The 16502-nt window shown below is 38.0% G+C and overlaps 1 protein-coding gene across 3 annotated transcripts in view; it reads right to left on the bottom strand.

The window, feature by feature from the left end:
* The window catches only part of cadm3 (cell adhesion molecule 3), an 80626-nt gene that overhangs the window by 62299 nt on the left and 1825 nt on the right, over window positions 1-16502 (bottom strand). The window lies entirely within an intron of this gene.

Here is a 16502-nt window from a genome sequence, read left to right on the forward strand (position 1 = left end):
TTTAAAACCGAGGTACATACCGAACCAATAGTTGTGTGCACCAATACACCCCTAATATATAATACATTTCATACTGATTTTACCAGCTGAACATGTAGTAGAAGTAACCTAATGTTAGATAAAATATCATCACTGCACTCAAAAAGAACTGTTGAAACAAAACTAGCGTTGGTTTTAAAATTATGTAGTAACATATCATAAGCAAAGGTTAATCTACTAAATATGTGCTCAGAAATCATCCAAGGAACTTCTAATAGCTCTAAATGGGAGATAATTGGAGAGAAACAGAAGCATGACTTGGTAATGGAGGAGAGGGCACAACCTCTGCTGTGTACAGGTATTCCTTCCCTCATGTACAGCGAGGAAATACAGCGGAGACAAGATCCTCACCTATTCTTTGTAAAAATGAAATTTCACGTTAAAAAGGAGCAGAACGTGAAGTGCTTGTTAAAGTGATGAAAAGTTCATTCAATTAAAATGGAAGCGGCAGCGAATAGGCTGATTGTTTTTGAGTGTTACAGCAAACACTCAGTAGATCCCTTTGCTAATGATAGCTTCACTAATCACAGTCATCGCAGCAGAACAGCGCACCACGGGGGCATAGAAGGCATAAACAAATTTACCAGCTCATCTGTGGTTTGTCGGCAGATCATATTATCAATGATTGTGGATCATTTCCTAGGGGAGAATGACCTCTGCTTAAGAGCCTGTGATGCATCTTACTGTCAGAGAAGCTGGTGAGCATTTCCTGAAAACATGATTCATAAGATAACAGTCTATGGATCTGACAGGGTTGCCTGCTTCTTCTTAACACCAGTTTCTTCTCTCGGTTTCTTCCCAGGCCTTCTGCTCCACAGACTTACATTTCAACAGTAAAATACTGGCAACAGAGAGAGAGAGAGAGAGAGAGAGAGAGAGAGAGAGAGAGAGAGAGAGAGAGAGAGAGAGAGAGAGAGAGAGAGAGAGAGAGAGAGAGACAGGGGAAACGTACAAAAAATAGCCAGAGGGTGTGTGAGAGAGAGAGAAAAAGAGAGCGTGGAGCGCGTGAAAGAATCAGCGGCATTAGAAAAGGTGCCAGCAACAAATCTGTCCTCTGAGTTAAGTGAGCCACTGGCACTTACACACAGCTCTCCCGCCTCTAAATCTCATCCACATTAATGATTGGCCAGCATTACCGCCCGTTGCTTAATCTCTCATCATTATTGGCCACATCTGGAGGAGCCAAGCCGCTCAATCAAGCCACAGCCGCATGTTACGCTGAGGTAAGGAAGCAAACACGCCAGCACTTTAAAACAGATCGCATTTCCCAGGGAGCTTTGCAGTGGTAAACACAGCCCCAGGGCACTCCTGAAAGCAGGAAGTGTGATCCAACTGCCAACCGGCTAATTGGAAATGCTTTCCTCCATTCGAATGGACACAGTTCTCATTCCTGTGGACCCGAGCACGGTCCCGCAGAACCTTTGAAGACTCCTACGGGGTCCCTTTAGCTTGCTGCACAATTACGACAGGGTGCAGACAGGAGAGAAGTCCATGTTTTTTATTCATGAAAAATATATCAGAGCCGATGTCGGCTGGATAAAAATACCCACATAAAGTGGGCCAAACTGCTTTGAGTAGAACACTGTGATGTTTATCTGGGAATGCTATGATGTCATCAGTACCATGGATACAGTCTACTTTGTTTTTGGCATGTTATTATTAGGCTTTATTGCTGAGAGAGGGTACTACTGCAACACTTTCTTTTCAATTGACTTACCACAAAGGAAAACTTCAAATGTGTTGCTTAATTCACGTCTAGATATTATTTTAAGATTATATAAATAATTATGCTCAGAAAGAAAATCTGAAAAAATATTGATTCTCTAAATCTATATAAATCCATAGCAATCATTCCCACTTGGCAACAGCAGTAAGAAAGGAAATGCAAGATGCACATTTTTAGAATGCTTGGAATGCATTTCCCCCTCTCCCCAATGTGTGTTTTCCCAAGCAATGAACTGGTGGTTGAGGACAGGCTATTGCATTTTGCAAAACAAGTACGCCACAGGGCGATTCATGGTTTGGCATTACTCTATTCCCAAGAAATCAGCTCTCATTCTACAGCCCTGTAATGCAGATAGCATCTGTTTTAAGAGCTTTGGATCTCAGCGTCGTGTCAGAGTAAACATATTGTATGTTGAGGAATCTAGGGCTCCAAAGCATCAGCCTACAGTTATTTAGAGCTAAGATGGAAGATAACAAATAGGCAATAAGGAATTATCTATCGACTGTGCATGCATATAACGATTTAAACCCCTTTGCAGAACACATGTTTATGACTATACACTGAATTTCAAACACAAGGCTTCAAAAATCCAGAAGAGCAACAATCCATGGACAATCTTTTCTTACTGAATCATGACTTCTTTGATTTTGGCTGCATCTGAAATCACATACTTTGAACTGAAAGACAAGAAGGGGACCTATTATGCCTCTTTTTACAAGATGTAATAAAGTCTCAGGTGTCCCTAGAATGTGTCTGAGTCGTTTTAGCTCAAAATACCCCACAGATCATTTATTATATGTTAAAAATGGCAATTTTTGAGTGGAAGGAAAAACATGTGAAACATGCTGTTTTTGTGCATGTATCTTTAAATGTAAATGAGCAGTTGCTCCCCACCCTACTTCCCAGGAGAGGGCAGAGCCTTATAGATCATGCCTCGGATACCAAATATCTGTCTGGTTTAGATTAATATCTCTATCGCGTTCATGCTTACATGACATTGCAGTTCTTTATCATCCTGAAAGTTTATTATCTGAGTTTTAAAGCCATATCAGTCAAAACTTCTGATATATGGTTTTATGAGCATATAAGCTGATGATATGGAAAAAAAACAACAAAAGAAAAACAGACAATCACTCTCTGTTCTTGATTTGAATAAATTAGTAGCTTTAAAGGATTAGTTCACTTCAAAATGAAAATTTCCTGATGTTTTCCTCACCTCACCATCTCATTCAAGATGTACATGTCTTTCTTCAGTCGAAAAGAAATTAATTTTTTGAGGAAAACATTCCAGGATTTTTCTCCCCATCATAGCATGGGAGCCATGGCAACCAAAATGTTGAAGTTTCAAATCAATGCAGTTTCAAAGGGCTTATGAGGCTCTGCACAATCCCAGACGGGGAATAAGGTCTTATTTAGTGACATTATCGGCCATTTAAAAAATAAAAATAAATATAAATATACTTTTTAACCTAAATTGCTCATCTTGCGCTGCTCTGCGACATGCCAAGGATTGCGCAATCACGTTGTAAAGGTCACGCTATACGTACACAGAAGTCAATTTTCCTTTTTAAGGGGGGGGGGGCACTCAGTCAATCTCATGTCAATCTTGAGTACCTATAGAGTAGTATTGCATCCTTCATATCTCCAAAAAGTCTTTAGTTTTATTATATTTATAAAAGAAATATGGGCTGTACCGAGTCTTTCCGGAAAAAACCGAGCGGAGCTAAAGAATGACGATCACGAACAAAGTGGTGACGTCCTCAAGCGTGGAGAAACCCATGGCTATCGATCTCAGCTAATAGATATGATCCAGAATCAAATCTGAGGCAGAAATAAATTGAACAGGAGAAACAGCAACAGCAGGACGTCCGTCTATGTACTGTATTTAGTGGCCTGTCAACATTTAAGCTTGTTTACTCGCATTTAATGAGGACATGATTCAGTTTATGGACTATTGTAGTGTTGTCCCGATACCAAAATTATGACTTTGATACGATACCAGACTAAAATACCTCAATAACGATACTAAATCGATACCACGGTAAAAAAAACAAAAAAAAAACAGATAATATGAATAATATGACAACAGAACTTATTATTCATTGTTTTGCTTTGTTTTTACTAAAAATTCACTTGGCCAGCATGTTCCTGCCCTGGTTTTGACCATTCCTCCTCTTATTGCTATAATAACATGCCAGTGTGAACATCCTCACAGAGATCACATTATCATTATCTAACCTTTCACTTGACTTCTCAACAGGTCGGGATGACCAAAATCTTATTAGATATGAGTAATCAAATTTTTTTAAGTGTAATTTTATAATTATAATATAGATTTTTAGTTGTATCTTTGTTTTTAAAAATAAGCAAAAAACGGCCTTTAACAGTAGCAAGTCAAGAAAGAAATCAAATAATCAAATATAAAACTGCTTAGGCTACTTAGTCTTCACTCTATAATTTAACAATAAACTTAATGAATATATTTTAGTTATTTAGCCAAGCATGTGGTGTTTTTTTTATTTTTCATTGGTGTTTGATTAACATTAATCACACAGAATATTAGGTCTGTATTAAGACCTGCACAGATCTAATTACCTCAGCACGTTCACTAAATACATATCCGACTGTGTTTAACTCAATACTCGCCAGACCGTGCATTTTTACATATGTTTGACCATTCAAACCCAAATAATAATCTGTGAAAGAACTGAATGGCGATCGCATGTTTGTTGTTTGAATGGCGTGTGCTCGCGCTTCAGGTCAGAGTCCGGTAGCACGAGCTCGTCCCACGCCGCGCTTTTTCTTCTCATGCGCGCATATTTCTGCTTTCTCTGTCATGCGCTGTGCGTAGATATATTTAACTCTTCTACTTCCAATGTTTAGTGAATGGTGGAAGCAGAGCTCTGCACACAGGTCCTGACACCTGCTGTCACACATCCATGCACATTAAGAAATACAGCTCATGTTAGCGCTGTCCTCCTTAAAGTACCGGTACTAAGATAATATCGTGCAATACTAGACTATTGTATGTGACTAAACCTTAGCAGTAGCAAGCAAAACGGTTTTGCACGTCAGACTAGTGTAACTTTATACATAGAACAACAATGGAGTAACCGTTAGCGCATTTGAATGACGAAGCACGCGATCGTGTCGTTTACTGATGTTTACTCACGCGACGATAGCCAACAGCATAGACATTTGAAGCCGTTTTACTCACTGGCTGCTTCCAAAGCAGGACCGAACCTTTATCGCTGGGACCGCTCCGTCAAAAACACACTTCTTTGGTATGATTTGGTGAAGTCCTGTGACATCCAAATCCACTTTGCAACGCGACTGAAGCGATGTTGTGAAGCTTGCCGTCATTTCTGCGTTCAAATGGCTTCAAATGCAGCGCTGCCTTCCCAGAATGCTGTGCTGAAGCGTTGAAGTCGCTTGATATCACCCATAGGAATAAAGTGGAGCGTGGCGCGGAGTGTTTATGGGCGTGCATTTCCTCTCTCGCTCTAGTCACGCGTGCGCGCACCCTACCGGGAGAAGAGCCCATACGGCCCATACAAGGACCTTCCGCTCTAGTAACGTCAAGTCGAGCCATAATCGAAAAAAGCTCTCCAAAACTTGTGAGAAACCGGAAGGAGTATTTTTGACACAGAAATACTCTATCAAACGTCCAACATTAGTTTTTGAAACTTTGTCTATGTTTAGGATGGGAATCCAAGTCTTTAACAGTGTAAAAAGCTCAGTATGCATGAAACAGCATTTCACCCCCCTTTAAGTGAATTAATCCTATAAAAAAGAATACATTTCTTGCTGCTGTTAAATGCTCTGGCGTGGAGATAAACTCACTCATGGTGGAGTCTATGTTAATAGGGCAGAGTCCGTCAGCAGTCTTGGACAGGGGCTGTGCATTTGTGAAGTCACAAAAGCTTCAATCTGCAAATGGATTGTTTTGAAACACTGCTTATGATTTATGAAGTGGGTAGTGTTTTATACCATTATAGGGTGGTTGTGTACACACACTACTAAACACATTTATATTCAAATACCATGTAAAGGTAAATTTTGCATAATAGTGTTGCCCCCCACCCCCTTTTATTAACGACTGTAACTTCCAGAACGTTTTTTTTGGTTTTGTTTTAAGAATAAGATATGTCATTCGAAATTATAAATGTTGCATTTATGGATAACAATGACAGTGGCATGAATTTCTTTAAAATTCTATTTATTTTGTATTGTATTTTTAAATTTAAATTGCAATCCTGAATCCTGGTTGCTCCCTGAATTCAAATTCAGGAAGTAAACTGGAATTTTAAAAACATTCTTAATTCAGTTTTGAACAGTGCTTTTAGGAGCTAAAATAGCATTGTTTTAAGATTACAATAAGATGTTGCATCATCTCATGAATAATGTATGTCTGAATATTCCTGAAAAATGCTCATGCCCTTATTAATGACAGGAGATCTGTATCTATTGCTCTACCCTTTTTTGTAAGTCGCTTTGGATAAAAGCGTCTGCTAAATGATTAAATGTAAATGTAAATGTAAATGTATCTATTCCAGCTTACACAGGAAACAGGAGAAGACATGACGCATTTAATCCAATCAGATAACTACTCTTACATCTCTAGATACAACCATTTTGAACTCACAGAAGTCTCAACACTTAACCTTAATCTAATAGGCCAAGTTTCTCTTGCTTGTACACAAGCTCTGCACAAACCCCTTGACACGAGATGACTTTCTAGAGTGCACAAAAAGCCACAAAAAAAAGAGGGAAAACATTCCCTCAGAAAACACTTATATTTTTTGGAGTAGACTCTCAATTGCATCACTTTCTTACTTACAGATAAGCTCTTGTACCAGTGAGATTTTTTTTTTTCAAGGTTTGGGAAACTACATTTCCCAGGAGTCAGTGAAGGGTTCTAGAGATCGTAGACAGGAAATAATGTCCTTTCTCTGACTTTGCGCGTCTCACTCGGGGGTTCCGGCATGCAAACGACGCCAAGACAAGGGTGACTTTCATTTCCCTCTCTCTCCTTTTGTTTGCAGGTGTATTTCACATCCAGAGCCAAACACAATCTAAACACACCTACTGATCTCACACATGTCTATGAAAACCCTGAATAGCCGTATACTGATTACACTGATCTTTATCCAAGTCTACATTGAAACAGGACAGCCACTCTGGTGCTGGGCCAGAAGAGCCAATTCACATTCATTACGTACCTCCGAGCAGAGCTGGCGTCTCTAGATTCGTTTTCGAATGCAACGGCTTTGATTGGAAATGACTAAAGGGACTCAGTGGTTCCGTTCTGAGAATCTTTGCAAATATTGTACTAAAACAACATTATATCATCTTATTCTCAATTAATTTGACATTACGGTCGTTAAATCAGCCACCACATCCAAACATATGAATTTGTTTTCTTATCCCCATGATCTATTCCTCTTTAACACCAGCCAACTAAACGATCAGCAGGGGGGATGTGGCAAAAAATGCTAATGACCACATGACTGAAAACAAGAAAATACTTTTTGTGCATTAGTCGATTGAAAAACACATCACACACTCAAACCAAACACTAATACTACCATATTACATTGTCTTCTCCCAAGAAATGAAAGCTTTAGCATAAGTTCTGCTGGGAAGACTCAATTACTACGTCACTTATTGCCTTCACTCTAATCCAATGATATTCTCATGCTCACTGTATAAAAGCTCTGCACTTATACATGTTTGAGTTAGCAGATACTGAAGTGACGATTACCCCATCCTCCCCAGCACCCCCAGGATGGCCCTGTCCATACCTCCCGGGGGGTCGGCTGCGCCCCTGCCCTCGTCTTCAGGCAGGAATTGCAGATCCGATACCATCGGATTATGCACTACAGACGGGGCCAACACCAAATGACTTTGTACATTATCAGCTTGCTGAGTTATTAATAAATGCACTATTGTTTAAATATTTCTCCCGAGTCTTTCCTGTAGAACTTACATTTACATTTGCACATTTGACAGACGCCAAAGCAACATACTGCACACTGCATTCAAGGCAAGCATTACTGGTTCATGCATTCCCTGAGATTTAAACCCATGGTCTTGTTGTTGCCCTATGTAGCCACAATAACTTTTTAATATTTGTATCTTAACGTTAAGTAATACAAATATGATATATTTTGACTGCAAGTAAAAGGGAGTATAGACTTGTGCAAACAAAATCTTAAATGTTTCAAAGATTCAACATTATGGACTTTGCAGACATTAAGGAATCCAACGAATCAGAAGTGCTCACTCACAGCTTTGTTTTTCAATGGAATTAAAAACACAGGCTCCCAGGAATTGCGTAAAACTAGTCAGATTGGAACTTGATGTCTTTAACGTCTTGCCATTTTGGTGTGCAATATACTTCAGATGGTCCGTGAGCAGCTATAGGTAAGGAGTCTGCCCATATGTTGAATAGCATGGCTTTTGCTGTTCCAAAAACCATGAACTGCCAAACTTGACCAGATTTTACGACATCACAAATGTGAAAGCTTTTCTACATCTGTGATGCCCTATTGCCTTCTAAGATACCTCATTTTCCATGTATCCTTCTCAGAAAAGAATTCATTGTTTCTTTTCAGTTGAGATGCTATCTATAGAAGGTGGTTGAAAAAAAACTGCATACAAGGTCTTGGAACAGAGCTTATAGTAAACAGACAAAGTACTTTAGTGAACATTTTAAATCAATATATAGGGCCAGATTTACTAACAGTCTACACCAGCACAAACCCTCTTTTGGCAGTAAAAAACTACTGTCAGGGTTTACTAAAGACACACTAAGTGAAAAAAAAAAATTGTCACTGAAAAGGCATAGACACAATTTTTTTTTGTGGCTGACCTTATTTCATATGCATATGAAGGAGTTATGGCAGAGGAGTATGTCAAAAAATCGCGGAAGGTTATTTACTAAGATTTACTCTTGTAAATTACTGGTGTTTCTGCCATTATTTAATGCCCCCCCAAAAAACAGATGCTTAAACCAGACGCTAACTGGTAGATTGCACAGGTCATTATGGAAATGATCCGGCTGAGTCTGTGTTTATTAATTTGTGCATTATCGGTAGATCACACGCAGAAATCCCATCGCTGCTTTTATGAAATTGCGCTCTTATGTTATTTGCCCTGTTTAGTAAATCTGGCCCATAATCTTAAAAGCACTGCTCATCTTAAAGCATTTTGTTTTAATGCTACAGTGTGCTCAACGTAATGGAATATTGTTTAAAAGAGGAATATAATCACATTGGCACATCTAGTTGTATCGACAGCCCTCTTATACAGGGACCGTTGCAATAGTATGATGGTATTTGTCTCTACAAATGGAAACACAAGAGAACAATAACAGCCACAGCCAGGATAAAAAAGAACAATCTACCTCTCTTTGAAATTAAATGAGTAAATCAAGTGAGAAAAAATTCACTTTTGAGTAATTAACTTTTTTTCTTCAATAAACCACTTAAAAAAAATCTATAATTATGACTTATAAAACGTTCCATGGGTAGTTTCTCTACATGCGGGCCTCTCTGGTGTTTGCTTGTGTTGTGAGAGAAGAGCCATCAGGGGTTAAGATGTGCAAAGTGTGTGGATAATTTGTAAGCCTGTCGTCTGACTAATCAGTTTTTTAGTGATCCATTACTCTGCATTATTTATGCTAAGTAGCCATTCTGTTCAGGACCATTTATAATGAGCATTACTCTAAAGATCTCTTAAAGGCATTCGATAACACAACACACACATAATACCACTTTGATCCTGACATGCTTTCACAAACATGCACATATGTCAGCATCACTGAGGTTTTACACTGTAAGACTGCATAAATCACTCAGCCTAAATGTGCACTAGCAACACGAATAACCATCAAAATGTGTCTCAGGTCAGTGGAGGGACTCAACAACATGCTTCAACACAACGCCAGCAGCCACGCAATGCCGCAAACAAACAAAAAAGCTTATTTTCCCTTGCAGTGTCTCTTTTGATGAATCTGTGATGCACAGTTGTTAAGCCCTATAAAATGAGCCCCAGAGCTGTGCCGTCCTCTTTAAAATGACCTTTCAGAATTTATCAAGCAGGTTATGGAGGATATCCAGATGCTTTCACCACATGTTGAGCTGCTCGCAGACATGTCACAGAGGATGTAGCACACATATCGGAGGCTACGGGTGATCTGTCCTACAAGTCACACACACACATCAGAGACCACATGAGCAACACAAGCACACACAAACTCACACAGACATCAGAGACCAGAGGTGAAAACTCCACCAACACATACACACTTCAGAGACCGTGAGCAATGAACTGGATATCCCTCACACACATACACACTTCAGAGACCAAAGTGAAAGTTGCCTCTTTCACACACAGCCAAATTCAAATACGTAGGCAACACATCCGAGACCATCTGATGGACAGCTGAACACTCACACACACACACACACACACACACACACACACACACACACACACACACACACAAACACGCACATGCACTTAGAGCCTATACTCAAGAAACTATGAATGAAGACCTGATAAACTTACACATAATATAACTCGATACACATGCTAATCTTGTTTCCTTTTTTAATGATTTAAGAGCTTTTAACTTACAATATATTTTAACAAATGTGAAAAAAGCAATAGTTATTAATAATCTGTTAATAACAGAAATGTCAAACAAACACCATAGCTCAAAATAAAATCAGACAAGAACTAAAGCTAAACTTGTTATAATATCTATATAATTTAGAATCTATATAATATATAATAAAATCTATATAATATATAATTATAAATCTATATAATTTGAATTGTGAATGTGGGTTTGCAGACAGTATTAAATGCAGTTCAACCGTGTACAGTGAAAAAATGTATTTCTATTAAGATGTCCTTTGCACATGAAAACAAACAGCGCATCCAGTGTAGGCTTATCCAGACTCACAAACGAATAACTCTTACGAGCTGTTTCAGTGAATGAATCTAAATTTGACAGCGTCACCAGTTTAGGCCCTGTCCCAAGTGGCAGGTGCACACCTCATGACTCCATGTGCACTTGAGATCTTGTGGACTAAAGCCAGATGCATGCTGTATGATTTACAATAGTCCTTTACAATTGTAGCTTGGTAGACTGTATGATCCCCGCTGTAAGCCATGTCACACTGTAGGGTCTCAGTTGTCTTTAATGTCAGATTATACAGAAATTAGGATGCGTTAAAACCGGACGCATGCAAGAACCTTTGTCAGGAGTTACACTATCAATGCATGGCACTATCAGTGATGGTTAGCAGCAATTACATGCGGGATTAAAATTGTGGTTAGCAAACAAAAACAATCTCTAGCGTTAATTTTGATCATGGCTTTTCTTGAAAAGAAAAAAAAAGAAAAGACAAAGACGTGTGTGGGAATGGAGAGTGCACTATATAAATGTCATTTATTTAGATCAGTGAGTGAGTGGTGGTTTGTTGTTATCACTAATAGCATCAACAGATTCTGCGCTCCTGTGGGTTTTTGATTTGACGGTTGTCATAGGAGAAGGCACACTGAGCCTCAAAACTTCTGACAATGTCAGAATTTCATCAGAGGTCAAATTTGATTGCAGCAGTAATTAATGGGCTGTCGGTAGCAATCGAAGACTTTAGACTAGGGATAAACTAGCGATCAAAGTAATCTTTAAGGATTCTCAATGTGTCTCTAATCATACAGTGTGAACTCAGCTTTACATGGCCACTATGTATGTGTATTTTGGCAGTGCCAACGCAGATTTGAGTGTTTGCTGTGATCGTACTGGGTGTCTGAATCGAGACTGCGACCTTTTAGCGGTTATTTGTGCAGCTCTAGCAAGTGCCTGCTAAGAACTGTCTAGTAAGTGTGCATGGCTATTGGCTATGCAATAAAGGTTTCTATTATTTTTTCTAACACTATTAAAATTATAAGTTTGAAAAATATTTTTTATTTATATTATCTTCTTTTCTATTAAAGGCATGTATGTATTTTTAATTTTATTAAAATACCCCAAAACCACTAGAAAAGTGTAACATAGTTATATGTGTACTAACATCATCCCAAATGTTTCCAAGAATGTTTAAATCCAGAGAAATAAGCTTTTTTTTTACCAGTACATGGACTGTCTGTGGGTCGCCTATCAATGACATCATAACTGTGTTATCCCCGGTTTCCAGTTTTATTTTCCAGAAACCATGGAAACACCAGAGAGCCTTTAATATATTAAATATTTTATTAGACAAGGGAACAACTGTTTGGATACATATATAGACAAATTATTGCATAGCTAAAATCTCATTTTCTTGATTCACTGCAAGTACCGTTTTACTATTAATAATGTTAATCTAGCTTACTGCAGTGTGCAACAAGCATCTCATTTCAGCTGCCGAGCAAACACACAGATGCTCAGATGTATCTAATATGATCAACAGTGCTGCGTTACCACACATACCTTTGACCGGAAGAAGCGGAAGAGTGTGTTGTGCTCATCTCTCATTAGCAATTGCTTCAGCGGCCATGTTACGCTCATATTACAGTTCCCATTCCAATTCTTTTCCTCTGGCTATGAGGTGAAGACAACATATCCCATTAATCCGCACTCAATCTCAGTGTCATCAAGCAATACTTTTGTTTAAAATAGGCGAAATCTAGTGGCGAAAAACTACATATTGTGCCTTTAATGCAGTACAGGTAATTACAACCATCTGTGGTCTCCCAGTGGTTTATATTATGCACAGTTTACCATTATCTGATGAATTTACGAGAAAAAAAAAATTACAAATTAAATTAGACAAGCTCAGTGCCTTAGCCTACACTTGATGCATCCTTCAAAGCAGGCCAAATGAAGGACATGAAATGAAAGCTGCCTTCAATGGATCCTTTAAATGAAGACGTCCTTTGACAGAGCTTGATGATGTGGCAGCTGAGATATGCACCCCTGCTAGGACGCAGCCTTCCGATCGAGAAGCATTTAGGTCATTTTAGGTTTCAGGAGGGTGCTCACGAGCACCTCTTTTACGGCTGATATGTTGTCTGGCTATCACCAGACCAAGCTCAATTTAAAATTGAACATTGGTCTGGGGAGTCACAAGAGGCAGGATCAACGAGCATTATTTGAATGGCTCTGTATGCAAATGGTTAGTCCTTTAACCAATCAGACCACAAGAGGCGTGATCAACGGACAACGACCCATTGTTTCTCTATCTGTCATCATGTTAAACCCGCCAATAGTCTTTATCCAGGTGGATAAGTCGAAGTTGCCGGGCATAATCAAATCCCTGGCAGATCAGGCTGTGCTTACCCAGTCTAGCTGATATGCATCCTCAATTAGCTCACTAAGGCAGTGCTGGTGCTAGTTCGGAGCCAGAGCCTAGTTTCAAATCGGTTCTTTGTGTTTCCACACCCAAAGCACCAGCTCCGAGTCAGGAAAAGTGGTTTAAGTAGCACCAAAACATTGCTGGGCTAGAAGTAAGAACCGATTACGTCATGTGCTGGGGGCAGGGTCAACAAGATAAACACAAACTTGAGATCGCCATTTTTTAAATAGCAGCTAATGGAGCTAATAGTTGCTGCTCGTTTGTAATCACCATCTAGACAAATTACTGTGAACTGCATGAATGCGTTGGATTTGCTGTGTTTTGATGCCGATGATTTACGATGCTGTAAAGCTCATGCAGTATTTTGATATCATACGCGGATTGTTCCACGCAGCGGCGATGCATCTAGAACATGCCTGATATGTGTGTGTTTCCCGCTGCCCTGTTAGCTTTGTTAGCGAGTTTCTATTTATTAAACAAATTTCCTTCATTGTATCAACTCATTTTTTTTATTTTAATAAACTCAAAATTTTAAGGCAACCAGGTTACTTACTTTTTAAGTTAAACCAACAAAAAACAACAAAAATTGTTTACAGTGTATGAAGCAGCTGTCTTTTCAACCACATAGTACCAATATTTCTGTTTTAAAATAATTCAAGTTATGACAGAAGTACTGGGATAAAAGGTTATACTTCGGAAATAAACTATTAAAAAAGATTAAATCACATTTTAAAAGTAGCTTGGTGTTTCTAATAACAATTGTATCAATTCCATTGTTACACCAGTAGGTGGCGACAAGTGACTGTTAAAAATGTATTTGTCATTGAATCAAAAGATTTGTTAAAAAAATGCTGATTAATTCAGAAATGAAAGAAAGTCTTTATGAGTAAGTTTTTGAATCATTCATTCAAACTGATTTTTTGAAATAATTAATTCAAATTAGTTTAATTAGACCAAGAAATGTGAAAGAATCTATTTTACACAAAATAAAACAAAATTATGATTCTCAATTAATCCAGAATTGAGGATCTCTACTAGCTATATAACTTTAAGAACCATCAACTATACACGTGTGATTACAGTTGAAAAGACAAAAGATTTGTTTACTAATGCCGAAAGGCACGTTGTGAGACTACACTTTTTGTAATATGTAAAAAATATGATTTACTCACTAAAATAAGCAATACCATCAGCAGAGTGTGCAAATTCTAGCTCTCGGATCCGCTGTCAAACCCACTCTGCTCGATCCAGTTGCACGGCTTCAATAGGAATGAATTGAAAACGCCCGCTCAGCTCCACTTGCTCCCCCAGGACACATTTAAACTACGACACTGTTCTTTTAATGAATAAGTCAAGATGTCACTTAAGTGTCATTGTTTTAAATTCATTCATTTTAAATTTTAAATTCTATTTGATATTTTATTGTTTCATTTGTTCTGACTCTCAAGATCTGAGCACAATGAAAAAAGGCCTCTAAGATTTTTTTCTCTTAATGCTCACCAAGCATTTATTTGATCAAAATGTAATTTATTTTTGTGATGATTTAGCTTCTCAAGAAACAGTTCTTGTTATTATCAATCAATGTTGAAAACTGTTGTGCTACTTAATAATAGTCAAATAAATTGTAAAAAAAAGAAGAAAAAAAAAGAACAGAAATGTGAAATAGAAGGTGGGTGGGCAACTTTACACTGATGGTTATGTCAGGGAAGGAAAGGTTTTCAAAAGTGGAACCAGCATCACAAGTAATTTAATGTAAATCAGACCACACCATATGGACCACAAAAACCTGAAAACATGTTTCCCTCCACTTTAGGTCCAGCATTCAGCATACACATATGTGCACCAATCAAACAACCTCTCAAACAACCCGCTCCACTACAGCACATAAACCAAAGTATGAGTTTCTTATGCAAAAAGCCTGAACGCACTCACACATACACTCACATTCGCATTAAGGATGCATAGGGTTAGTGGATATGCAAAGAACAAAAAAAGCACAATAATGAATTATGCAGTGAGCAGCAAAAACAGCTGACAGAGTTTAAGCGTTTGTCTGTGTGTGTGTGTGTGTGTGTGTGTGTGTGTGTGTGTGTGTGTGTGTGTGTGTGTGTGTGTGTGTGTGTGTGTGTGTGTGTGTGTGTGTGTGTGTGAGAAGACCAGGATCGATAGAAAAAGAAAGAAAGAAAGAAAGAAAGAAAGAAAGAAAGAAAGAAAGAAAGAAAGAAAGAAAGAAAGAAAGAAAGAAAGAAAGAAAGAAAGAAAGAAAGAAAGAAAGAATCCCCAAAAAAACAATGCCATTTAAACACAAATCTCACTTTCACATTTCATAATGAAAAGACCTCTACCACAATCATTCATGAATAATCATCCATATTTTCACTCAGAAATGTTGGACATTAGATGAAGATCTGTTCAGAGAGTACTCTAGAGAGACAATACACCTACACAAGCCTAGACTGATTCAGTCCAACTCATTGTGATTGTGTAATCTACATTTGGGCAGTAGCAATTATACTTCAACTAAAAATTAAAAGCAGTTATGATCTCCACTCATCAGTCTGCCGAAACAGTGACAACCAGGCATTTCAACAAAACATTCTTTACTGAACCACATTTAAACTTTTTATTGAAAAAGGAGTTTGTAATGCAAAGGTTTGATAAAGATTCTGTTCTGTCCTAACTCCATAGAGGACCAATGTAATAGCCGCACACCTACACAAGCCAGAACTACTCAGTAAGTTGTGTAATGTAGCCTACTGTATGCACATGTGCTTGAGGATAGATAGATAGATCTGTCCTCTGTGGTGTATTTGTTCTTAAATAAAAGCATCCATTATTTCCGCTCATCAGTTCCTCCAGATCAAACACTTTAAGCCTGTTATTTCAAGTCCATTAAAACACTTTATAATTAAAAGATTTTATAATAAACAGAAGATCCATCTTCATTGGAATTGCCCGCTAGCATAGCTTACTCTTACAAATAAAGCTTATTTATTTGCCTTAAATATCCAAGGAACCACAAAAGGTTCTTTATAGTGAAAAAAGCTTCTTTAAATTTTTAAAAATGGTTCTGAATCACTGAAAGTTTCTTTGAGGAATCAAACACGGTTCTCCAATGGCATGGCTGCGAAAACAGTTTTGGAACATTTATTTTTAAGAGTGTACTTGAGAAATGATAGATAGATAGATAGATAGATAGATAGATAGATAGATAGATAGATAGATAGATAGATAGATAGATAGATAGATAGATAGATAGATAGATAGATAGATAGATAGATAGATAGATAGATAGATAGATAGATAGATAGATAGATAGATAGATAGATAGATAGAGACGGGGTATGTGTGCTATTGTTCTCAAAATAACAGAACACAGCAGAAAA

The sequence above is a fragment of the Pseudorasbora parva genome, chromosome 9 (genome assembly GCF_024679245.1).
Source record: "Pseudorasbora parva isolate DD20220531a chromosome 9, ASM2467924v1, whole genome shotgun sequence".
Classification (NCBI taxonomy): Eukaryota; Metazoa; Chordata; class Actinopteri; order Cypriniformes; family Gobionidae; genus Pseudorasbora; species Pseudorasbora parva.